The sequence below is a fragment of the Dama dama genome, unplaced genomic scaffold (assembly GCF_033118175.1).
Source record: "Dama dama isolate Ldn47 unplaced genomic scaffold, ASM3311817v1 ptg000080l, whole genome shotgun sequence".
In the NCBI taxonomy this organism is placed as follows: domain Eukaryota; kingdom Metazoa; phylum Chordata; class Mammalia; order Artiodactyla; family Cervidae; genus Dama; species Dama dama.
The window spans coordinates 1500234-1512840 of NW_026870899.1; positions in this window are offsets into that span (position 1 = coordinate 1500234).

Below are 12607 nucleotides of genomic sequence, written 5' to 3' on the forward strand. Positions count from 1 at the left end.
ACGGTCTGAAAAATAGGAGGAGCATGAACTGGTGTTGAAAAACATGGAGAGCCTGAAAAGGTTTGAAAAATATGAAGAGCTTCAAAAGGTGTGAAAAATATGAGGAGCATGATACGGTCTGAAAAATAGGAGGAGCATGAAGCGTTGTTGAAAAACATGAAGAGACTTAAAACGTGTGAAAAATATGAAGAGTTTCAAAAGGTGTGAAAAATATGAAGAGCTTCAAAAGGTGTCAAAAATTAGATGAGCAAGAAACGGTCTGAAAAATAGGAGGAGCATGAAGCGGTGTTGAAAAACATGAAGAGCCTGAAAAGTTGTGAAAAATATGAAGAACTTCAAAAGGGGTCAATAAAATGAGGAGCCTGAAACGGTCTGAAAAATAGGAGGAGCATGAATAGGTGTTCAAAAACATGAAGAGCCTGAAAAATAGTGAAAAATATGAAGAGCTTCAAAAGTTGTCAAAAATATGAGGAGCATGAAACGGTCTGAAAAATAGGAGGAGCACGAAACGGTCTGAAAAACAGGAGGAGCAAGAAACAGTGTTGAAAAACATGAAGAGTCTGAAAAGGCGTAAAAAATATGAAGAGCTTCAAAAGGTGTCAAAAACATGAGGAGCAGGGAACGGTCTGAAATGTACGAGGAGCATGAAGCCGTGTTCAAAAACCTGAAGAGCCTGGAAAGGTGTGAAAAATATGAAGAGCTTCAAAAGGTGTCAAATATAAGAGGAGTATGAAACGGTCTGAAAAATAGGAGGAGCATGAAGCAGTCCTGAAAAACATGAAGAGCCTGAAAAGGTGTGAAAAACATGAAGAGCTTCAAAGGTGTCAAAGATATGAGGAGCATGAAACGGTCTGAAAAATAGGAGGAGCATGATACGGCGTTCAAAAACATGAAGAGCCTGAAAAGGTGTGAAAAATATGAAGAGCTTCAAAAGGTGTCAAAAATATGAGGAGCATGAAACGATATGAAAAATAGGAGGAGCATGAAGCGGTGTTCAAAAATATGAAGAGCCTGAAAAGGTGTGAAAAATATGAAGTTTTTCAAAACGTATCAAAAATATGAGGAGCATGAAAAGTTCTGAAAAATAGGAGGAGCATGAAGCGGTTTTCAAAAACCTGAGGAGCCTGAAAAGGTATGAAAAATATGAAGAGCTTCAAAACGTCTCAAAAACATGAGGAGCAGGAAACCGTATGAAAATAGGAGGAGCATGAAGCGGTGTTCAAAAATATGAAGAGCCTGAAAAGGTGTGAAAAATATGAAGTGTTTCAAAACGTGTCAAAAATATGAGGAGCATGAAAAGTTCTGAAAAATAGGAGGAGCATGAAGCGGTTTTCAAAAACTTGAGGAGCCTGAAAAGGTGTGAAAAATATGAAGAGCTGTAAAGGGTGTGAAATATATGAGGAGCATGAAACGGTCTGAAAAATACGAGGAGCATGAAGCCGTGTTCAAAAAACTGAAGAGCCTGAAAAGTTGTGAAAAATATGAAGAGCTTCACTAGGGTTAAAAATATGAGGAGCATGAAACGGTCTGAAAAATAGGAGGAGCATGAAGCGGTGTTCCAAAACATTAAGAGCCTGAAAAGGTATGAAAAATATGAAGAGCTTTAAAAAGTGTCAAAAATATGAGGAGCATGAAACGGTCTGAAAAATACGAGGAGCATGAAGCCATGTTGAAAACCTGAAGAGCATGAAACGGTGTTGAGAAACATGAAGAGCATGAAAAGATGTGAAAAATATGAAGAGCATGAAAAAGTGTGAAAAATATGAGGAGCATGAAACGGTCTGAAAAATACGAGGAGCATGAAGCCGTGTTCAAAAACCTGAAGAAACTGAAAAGGTGTGAAAAATATGAAGAGCTTCAGAAGGTGTCAAAGTTATGAGGAGCATGAAACAGTCTGAAAAATAGGAGGAGCATGAAGCGGTGTTGAAAAACATGAAGAGCCTGAGAAGGTGTGAAATATGTGAAGAGCTTCAAACGGTGTGAAAAATATGAGGAGCATGAAACTGTGTTCAAAAAAATGCAGAGCCTGAAAAGGTGTGAAAAATATGAAGAACTTCAAAACGTGTCAAAAATGTGAGGAGCATGAAACTGTCTGAAAATAGGAGGAGCATGAAGCGGTGTTCAAAAAGTTGAAGAGCCTGAAAAGGTATAAAATATATGAAGAGCTTCAAAAGGTGTTAAAAATATGAGGAGCATGAAACCTTTTGAAAAATAGGAGCAGCATGAAGCGGTGTTAGAAAACCTAAAGAGACTGAAAAGGTGTGAAAAATATGAAGAGCTCAAAAGTTGTGTAAAATATGAGGAGTATGAAACGGTCTGAAATATAGGAGGAGCATGAAACGGTGTTCAAAAATATGAAGAGGCTGAAAAGGTGTGAAAAATATGAAGAGCTTCAAAACGTGTCAAAAATATGAGGAGCATGAAACAGTCTGAAAAATAGGAGGAGCATGAAGCCGTGTTCAAAAACATGAAGAGACTGAAAAGGTGTGAAAAATATAAAGAGCTTCAAAAGGTGTGAAAAATATGAGGAGCATTAAACGGTGTGAAAAATACGAGGAGCATGAAGCGGTGTTGAAAAACATGAAGAGCCTGAAAAGCGGTGAAAAATATGAAGAGCTTCAAAAGGTTTCAAAAAGATGAGGAACATGAAACGGTGTTCAAAAACATGAAGACACTGAAAAGGTGTGAAAAATATGAGGAGCTTCAAAAGGTGTCAAAAATATGAGGAGCATGAAACGGTCAGAAAAATAGGAGGAGCATGAAACGGTGTTTAAAAACTTGAAGAGCCTGAAATGGTGTGAAAAGTATGAAGAGCTTCAAAACGTGTCAAAAATAAGAGGAGCATGAAACGGTCTGAAAAATAGGAGGAGCATGAAACGGTGTTGAAAAACATGAAGAGCGTGAAATTGTGTGAAAAATATGAAGAACTTCAAAATGTGTCAAATATAGGAGGAGCATGAAACAGTGTTCAAAAACATGAATAGCCTGAAAAGATGTGAAAAATATGAAGAGTTTCAAAAAGTGTGAAAAATATGAGGAGCATGAAACGGTCTGAAAAATAGGAGAAGCATGAAACGTTGTTAAAATAAATGAAGAGCCTGAAAAGGTGTGAAAAATATGAAGAGCTTCAAAAGGTGTCAAAAATAAGAGGAGCATGAAACGGTCTGAAACATAGGAGGAGCATGAATCGGTTTTGAAAAACATGAAGAGCCTGAAAATGTGTGAAAAATATGAAGATTTTCAAAACGTGTCATAATATGAGGAGCATGAAACGGTCTGAAAAACAGGAGGATCATGAAGCCGTGTTGAAAAACATGGGGAGCCTGCAAAGGTGTGAAAAATATGAAGAGCTTCAAAAGGTTGGAAATACATGAGGAGCATGAAACGGTCTGGAAAATAGGAAGAGCATGAAGCGGTGTTGAAAAACATGAAGAGCCTGAAAAGGTGGATAAAATATGAAGAGCTTCAAAATGTGTCAAAAATATGAGGAGCATGAAACGGTCTGAAAAATAGGAGAAACATGAAGTAGTGTTGAAAAACATGAAGAGCCTGAAAACCTGTGAAAAATATGAAGAGCTTCAAAAGTTGTGAAAAATATGAAGAGCTTCAAAAGGTGATAAAAATGAGATGATCATGAAACGGTCTGAAAAATATGAGGAGCATGAAGCGGTGTTGGAAATCATGAAGAGTCTGAAAAGGTGTGAAATATATTAAGAGCTTCAAAAGGTGTCAAAAATATGAGGAGCATGAAACGGTCTGAAAAATAGGAGGAGCATGAAGCGGTGTTGAAAAACATGAAAAACCTGAAACGGTGTGAAAAATATCAAGAGCTTCAAAAGGTGTCAAAACTATGAGGAGCATGAAACGGTCTGAAAAATAGGAAGAGCATGAAAGGGTGTTCAAATGCATGAAGAGCCTGAAAAGGTGTGAAAAATATGAAGAGCTTCAAAAGGTGTAAAATACATGAGGAACATGAAACGGTCTGGAAAATAGGATGAGCATGAAGTTGTGTTGAAAAACATGAAGAGACAGAAAAGGTGTGAAAAATATGAAGAGGTTCAAAAGGTGTGAAACATATGACGAGTATGATACGGTCTGAAAAATAGGAGGACCATGAAGCTCTGTTCAAAAACATGAAGAGCATGAAAAGGTGTGAAAAATATGAAGAGATTCAAAAGGTGTCAAAAATATGAGGAGCATGAAACGGTCTGAAAAAGAGGAAGAGAATGAAGCGGTGTTGAAAAACACGAAAAGCCTGAAAAGGTGTGAAAAATATGAAGAGCTGCAAAAGGTGTCAAAAATATGAGGAGCATGAAACGGTCTGAAAAATAGGAGGAGCATGAAACGGTCTGAAAAATGGGAGGAGCATGAAGCGGTGTTGAAAAACATGAAGAGCCTGAAAACGTGTGAAAAACATGAAGAGCTTAAAAGTTGTGAGAAATATGAAGAGCTTCAAAAGGTGTCAAAATGAGACGAGCATGAAACGGTCTGGAAAATAGGACGAGCATGAAGCGGTGTTGAAAACATGAAGAGCCAGAAATGGTGTGAAAAATATGAAGAGCTTCAAAAAGTGTCAAAAATATGAAGAGCATGAAACGGTCTGAATAATAGGAGGAGCATGAAGTGACGTTGAAAAACATGAAAAGCCTAAAAATGTGTGAAAAATATGAAGAGCTTCAAAACGTGTCAAAAATATGAGGAGCATGAAACGGTCTGAAAAAGAGTAGGATCATGAAGCCGTGTTGAAAAACATGGGGAGCCTGAAAAGGTGTGAAAAATATGAAGAGCTTCAAAAGGTGTCAAAAATATGAAGAGCTTCAAAAGTTGTTAAAAATGAGATGAGCATGACACAGTTCGAAAAATAGGAGGAGCATGAAACCGTGTTCAAAAATATGAAGAGCCTCAAAAGTTGTGAAAAATTTGAAGAGCTTCAAACGGTTGGAAATACATGAGTAGCATGAAACGGTGTTGAAAAACATGAAGAGCCTGAAAAGGTGGGTAAAATATGAAGAGCTTCAAAAGGTGTGAAATACATGAAGAGCATGAATCGGTCTGAAAAATAGGAGCAACATGAAGTGGTGTTTAAAAACATGAAGTACTGAATAGGTGTGAAAAATATGAAGAGCTTCAAAAGGTGTCAAAATATGAGGAGCATGAAACGGCCTGAAACATAGGAGGAGCATGAATCGGTTTTGAAAAACATGAAGAGCCTGAAAATGTGTGAAAAATATGAAGATCTTCAAAACGTGTCAAAATATGAGGAGCATGAAACGGTCTGAAAAACAGGAGGATCATGAAGCCGTGTTGAAAAACATGGGGAGCCTGCAAAGGTGTGAAAAATATGAAGAGCTTCAAAAGGTTGGAAATACATGAGGAGCATGAAACGGTCTGGAAAATAGGAAGAGCATTAAGCGGTGTTGAAAAACATGAAGAGCCTGAAAAGGTGGATAAAATATGAAGAGCTTCAAAAGGTGTCAAATATATGAGGAGCATGAAACGGTCTGAAAAATAGGAGAAGCATGAAGTAGTGTTGAAAAACATGAAGAGCCTGAAAACCTGTGAAAAATATGAAGAGCGTCAAAAGTTGTGAAAAATATGAAGAGCTTCAAAAGGTGATAAAAATGAGATGAGCATGAAACGGTCTGAAAAATATGAGGAGCATGAAGCGGTGTTGGAAATCATGAAGAGTCTGAAAAGGTGTGAAATATATTAAGAGCTTCAAAAGGTGTCAAAAATATGAGGAGCATGAAACGGTCTGAAAAATAGGAGGAGCATGAAGCGGTGTTGAAAAACATGAAGAACCTGAAAAGGTGTGAAAAATATCAAGAGCTTCAAAAGGTGTCAAAACTATGAGGAGTATGAAAAGGTCTGAAAAATAGGAAGAGCATGAAAGGGTGTTCAAATGCATGAAGAGCCTGAAAAGGTGTGAAAAATATGAAGAGCTTCAAAAGGTGTAAAATACATGAGGAACATGAAACGGTCTGGAAAATAGGATGAGCATGAAGTTGTGTTGAAAAACATGAAGAGACTGAAAAGGTGTGAAAAATATGAAGAGGTTCAAAAGGTGTGAAACATATGACGAGTATGATACGGTCTGAAAAATAGCAGGTCCATGAAGCTCTGTTCAAAAACATGAAGATCCTGAAAAGTTGTGAAAAATATGAAAAGCTTCAAAAGTTGTCAAAAATATGAGGAGCATGAAACATTCTGAAAAATAGTAGGATCATGAAGCAGTGTTCAAAATCATGAAGAGGCTGAAAAGGTGTGAAAAATATGAAGAGCTTCAAAACGTGTGAAATACATGAGGAGCATGGAAAAGTCTGAAAAATAGGAGGGGCATCAAGCGGTGTTCAAAAACATGAAGAGCCTGAAAAGGTGTGAAAAATATGAAGAGCTTCAAAAGGTGTGAAAAATAGGAGGAGCATGAAACGGGCTGAAAAATAGCAGGAGCATGAAGCGGTGTTCAAAAACATGAAGAGCCTGAAAAGGTGTGAAAAATATGAAGAGCTTCAAAAGGTGTGAAATACATGAGTAGCCTGAAACTCTCTGAAAAATAGGAGGCGCATGAAGCGGTTTTGAAAAACATGAAGAGTCTGAAAACGTGTGAAAATATGAAGAGCTTCAAAAAAATGAAAAATATGAAGAGCTTCAAAAGGTGTGGAAAATATGAAGAGCTTCAAAATGTGTCAGAAATGAGAGGAGCATGAAACGGTCTGAAAAATAGGAGAAGCATGAAGTGGCTTTGAAAAACATGAAGAGCCTGAAAAGGTGTGAAGAATATGAAGAGCTTCAAAAGGTGTCAAAAATATGAGGAGCATGAATCGCTGTTGAAAAACATGAAGAGCCTGAAAATGTGTGAAAAATATGAAGAGCTTCAAAAGGTGTCAAAAATATGAGGAGCATGAAACGGTCTGAAAAATAGGAGAAACATGAAGCGGTGTGGAAAAACATGAAGAACATGAAAAGGTGTGAAAAAATATGAAGAGCTTCAAAAGGTGTCAAAAATATGAGGAGCATTAAACGGTCTGAAAAATAGGAGCAGCATGAAAAGGTGTTCAAAAACATGAAGAGCCTGAAAAGGTGTGAAAAATATGAAGAGCTTCAAAAGGTGTGGAAAATATGAGGAGCATGAAACTGTCTGAAAAATAGGAGGAGCAAGAAGCGGTGTTGAAAAAGATTAAGAGCCTGAAAACGTTTGAAAAATATGAAGAGCTTCAAAAGTTGTGGAAAATATGAAGAGCTTCAAAATGTGTCAAAAGCGAGATGAGTATGAAACGGTCTGAAAAATAGGAGGAGCATGAAGTGGTGTTGAAAAACATGAAGAGCCTGAAAATGTGTGAAATATATGAAGAGCTTCAAAATGTGTCAGAAATGAGAGAAGCATGAAACGGTCTGAAAAATAGGATGAGCAAGAAGGGGTGTTGAAAAACATGAAGAGCCTGAAAACGTTTGAGAAATATGAAGAGGTTCAAAAGCTGTGAAAAATATGAAGAGCTTCAAAAGTTGTTAAAAATGAGATGAGCATGACACAGTTTGAAAAATAGGAGGAGCATGAAACCGTGTTCAAAAACATAAAGAGCCTAAAAAGGTTGAAAAATATGAAGAGCTTCAAAAGGTGTGAAAAATACGAGGAGCATAAAGCGGTCTGAAAAATAGGAGAAGCATGAAGTGGTGTTGAAAAACATGAAGAGCCTGAAAACGTGTGAAATATATGAAGAGCTTCAAAAGGTGTCAAAAATATGAGGAGCATGAAACGGTCTGAAAAATAGGAGGAACACAAGTGGTCTTCAAAAACATGAAGAGCCTGAAAAGGTGTGAAAAATATGAAGAGATTCAAAAGGTGTCAAAAATATGAGGAGCATGAATCGGTGTTGAAAAACATGAAGAGCCTGAAAATGTGTGAAAAATATGAAGAGCTTCAAAAGGTGTCAAAAATATGAGGAGCATGAAACGGTCTGAAAAATAGGAGAAGCATGAAGCGGTGTTGAAAAACATGAAGAACATGAAAAGGTGTGAAAAATATGAAGAGCTTCAAAAGGTGTCAAAAATATGAGGAGCACGAACCGGTCTGAAAAATAGGAGGAGCTTGAAGCTGTGTTCAAAAATATGAAGAGACTGAAAAGGTGTGAAAAATATGAAGAGCTTCAAAAGGTGTGAAAAATATGAGGAGCATGAAACGGTCTGAAAAATAGAAGCAGCATGAAACGGTGTTGAAAAACATGAAGAGCATGAAAAGGTGTCAAAAATATGAAGAGCTTCAAAAGTGTCAAATATTAGATGAGCATGAAACGGTCTGAAAAATAGAAGAAGCATGAAGTGGTGATGAAAAACATGAGGAGCCTGAAAAGGTGTGAAATATATGAAGAGGTTCAAAATTGTGAAAAATATGAAGAGCTTCAAAAGGTGTCAAAAATATGAGGAGCATGAAAGGGTCTGAAAAATAGGAGGAGAATGAAACGGTGTTCAAAAACATGAAGAGCCTGAAAAGGTGTGAAAAATGTGAAGAGGTTCAAAAGGTGTGAAAAATATGAAGAGCTTCAAAAGGTGTCAAAAAATAGATGAGCATGAAACGGTATGAAAAATAGGAGGAACATGAAATGGTGTTCATAAACATGAAGAGCCTGAAAAGGTGTGAAAAATATGAAGAGCTTCAAAATGTGTGAAATACATGAGGAGCATGAAACATTCTGAAAAATAGGAGGAGCATGATGCGGTGTTCAAAAACATGAAGAGCCTGAAAAGGTGTGAAAAATATGAAGAGCTTCAAAAGGTGTGAAATACATGAGGAGCATGAAACATTCTGAAAAATAGGAAGAGCATGATGAGGTGTTAAAAAACATGAACAGCCTGAAAAGGTGTGAAAAATATGAAGAGCTTCAAAAGGTGTGAAAAATATGAAGAGATTCAAAAGGTGTGAAAAATATGAGGAGCATGAAAGGTCTGAAAAATAGGACGAGCATGAAGCGGTGCTAAAACACATGAAGAGCCTGAAAAGTTGTGAAATAATGAAGAGCTTCTAAAGGTGTCAAAAATATGAGGAGGAAGAAACGGTCTGAAAAATAGGAAGAGCATGAAGTTGTGTTGAAAAACGTGAAGAGCCTGAAAATGTGTGAAAAATATGAAGAGCTTCAAAATGTGTCAAAAATATGAGGAGCATGAATTGGTCTGGAAAATAGGAGGAGCATGAAGCGGTGTTCAAAAACATGAAGAGCCTGAAAATGTGTGAAAAATATGAAGAGCTTCAAAAGGTGTCAAAACTATTAGGGGCATGAAACGGTCTGAAAAATACGAGGAGCATGAAGTGGTGTTGAAAAACATGAAGAGCCTGAAAAGGTGTGAAAATTATGAAGAGCTTCAAAAGGTGTCAAAAATATGAGGAGCATGAAACGGTCTGAAAAATAGGAGAAGCTTGAAGCTGTGTTCAAAAACATGAAGAGCCTGAAAAGGTGTGAAAAATATGAAGAGCTTCAAAAGGTGTGAAAAATATGAGGAGCATGAAATGGTCTGAAAAATAGAAGCAGCATGAAATGGTGTTGAAAAACATGAAGAGCCTGAAAACGTGTGAAAAATATGAAGAGCTTCAAAAATGTGAAAAATATGAAGAGCTTCAAAAGGTGTGAAATATATGAAGAGTTTCAAAAGGTGTTAAAAATTAGGTGAGCATGAAACGGTCTGAAAAATAGGAGGAGCATGAAGTGGTTTTGAAAAACATGAAGAGCCTGAAAATGTGTGAAAAATATAAACAGCTTCAAAAGGTGTGAATTACATGAGGAGCATGAAACAGTCTGAAAATAAGGAGGAGCATAAGGCGGTGTTGAAAAACATGAAGAGCCTGAAAATGTGTGAAAAATATGAAGAGATTCAAATGGTGTCAATAATATGAGGAGCATGAAACGGTCTGAAAAATGGGAGGAGCATGAAGCTGTGTTCAAAAACATGAAGAGCCTGAAAAGGTGTGAAAAATATGAGGAGAATGAAATTGTCTGAAAAATAGGAGGAGCATGAAGTGGTGTTCAAAAACATGAAGAGCCTGAAAAGTTGTGAAAAATATGAAGAGCTTCAAAAGGTGTCAAAAATACGAGGAGCATGAAACGGTCTGAAAAATAGGAAGAGGATGAAGTGGTGTTCAAAAACATGAAGAGCCTGAAAAGGTGTGAAAAATATGAAAAGCTTTAAAAGGTGTCAAAATTATGAGGAACATGAAACGTTGTGAAAAATAGGAGGATCATGAAACGTTGTTCAAAATCATGAAGAGCCTGAAAAGGAGTGAAAAATATGAAGAGCCTCAAAACGTGTCAAAAATATGAGGAGTAAGAAACTGTCTGAAAAATAGGAGGAGAATAAAACGGTGTTCAAAAACATGAAGAGCCTGAAAAGGTGTGAAAAATGTGAAGAGCTTCAAAAGGTGTCAAAAATATGAAGAGCTTCAAAAGTGTCAAATATTAGATGAGCATGAAACGGTCTGAAAAATAAGAGAAGCATGAAGTGGTGATGAAAAACATGAAGAGCCTGAAAAGTTGTGAAATATATGAAGAGGTTCAAAATTGTGAAAAATATGAAGAGCTTCTAAAGGTGTCAAAAATATGAGGAGCATGAAACGGCCTGAAAAATAGGCAAAGCATGAAGCGGTGTTGAAAAACATCAAGAGCCTGAAAAGTGTGAAAAATATGAAGAGATTCAAAAGGTGTGAAAAATATGAGGTGCATGAAACGGTCTGAAAAATAGAAGCAGCATGAAATGGTGTTGAAAAACATGAAGAGCCTGAAAAGGTGTGAAATATATGAAGAGGTCCAAAATTGTGAAAAATATGAAGAGCTTCAAAAGGTGTCAAAAATATGAGGAGCATGAAAGGGTCTGAAAAATAGGAGGAGAATGAAACGGTGTTCAAAAACATGAAGAGCCTGAAAAGGTGTGAAAAATGTGAAGAGCTTCAAAAGGTGTGAAAAATATGAAGTGCTTCAAAAGGTGTCAAAAAATAGATGAGCATGAAACGGTCTGAAAAATAGGAGGAGCATGAAGCGGTGTTCAAAAACATGAAGAGCCTGAAAAGGTGTGAAAAATGTGAAGAGCTTCAAAAGGTGTCAAAAATATGAAGAGCTTCAAAAGTGTCAAATATTAGATGAGCATGAAACGGTCTGAAAAATAAGAGAAGCATGAAGTGGTGATGAAAAACATGAAGAGCCTGAAAAGTTGTGAAATATATGAAGAGGTTCAAAATTGTGAAAAATATGAAGAGCTTCTAAAGGTGTCAAAAATATGAGGAGCATGAAACGGCCTGAAAAATAGGCAAAGCATGAAGCGGTGTTGAAAAACATCAAGAGCCTGAAAAGTGTGAAAAATATGAAGAGATTCAAAAGGTGTGAAAAATATGAGGAGCATGAAACGGTCTGAAAAATAGAAGCAGCATGAAATGGTGTTGAAAAACATGAAGAGCCTGAAAAGGTGTGAAATATATGAAGAGGTCCAAAATTGTGAAAAATATGAAGAGCTTCAAAAGGTGTCAAAAATATGAGGAGCATGAAAGGGTCTGAAAAATAGGAGGAGAATGAAACGGTGTTCAAAAACATGAAGAGCCTGAAAAGGTGTGAAAAATGTGAAGAGCTTCAAAAGGTGTGAAAAATATGAAGTGCTTCAAAAGGTGTCAAAAAATAGATGAGCATGAAACGGTCTGAAAAATAGGAGGAGCATGAAGCGGTGTTCAAAAACATGAAGAGCCTGAAAAGGTGTGAAAAATATGAATAGCTTTAAAAGGTCAAAATTATGAGGAACATGAAACGTTCTGAAAAATAGGAGGATCATGAAACGTTGTTCAAAATCATGAAGAGCCTGAAAAGGTGTGAAAAATATGAAGAGCCTCAAAACGTGTCAAAAATATGAGGAGTAAGAAACTGTCTGAAAAATAGGAGGAGAATGAAACGGTGTTCAAAAAGATGAAGAGCCTGAAAAGGTGTGAAAAATGTGAAGAGCTTCAAAAGGTGTCAAAAATATGAAGAGCTTCAAAAGTGTCAAATATTAGATGAGCATGAAACGGTCTGAAAAATAGGAGAAGCATGAAGTGGTGATGAAAAACATGAAGAGCCTGAAAAGGTGTGAAATATATGAAGAGATTCAAAAGGTGTCAAAAATATGAGGAGCATGAAACGGTCTGAAAAATAGGAGAAGCATGAAGCGGTGTTCAAAAATATGAAGAGCCTGAAAAGGTGTGAAATATATGAAGAGATTCAAAAGGTGTCAAAAATATGAGGAGCATGAAACGGTCTGAAAAATAGGAAGAGCTTCAAAATGTGTGAAATGCATGAGGAGTATGAAACGGTCAGAAAAATAGCAGGAGCATGAAGCGGTGTTGAAAAACATGAAGAGTCTGAAAAAGTGTGAAAAGTATGAAGAGCTTCAAAAATGTGAAAAATATGAAGAGCTTCAAAAGGTGTGAAAAATATGAAGAGCTTCAAAAGGTGTCAAAAATGAGATGAGCATGAAAAGGTCTGAAAAATACAAGGAGCATGAAGCGGTGTTGAAAATCATGAAGAGCCTGAAAAGGAATGAAAAATATGAAGAGCTTCATAAGGTGTGAAATATATGAAGAGCTTCAAAAGGTGTGAAAATGAGA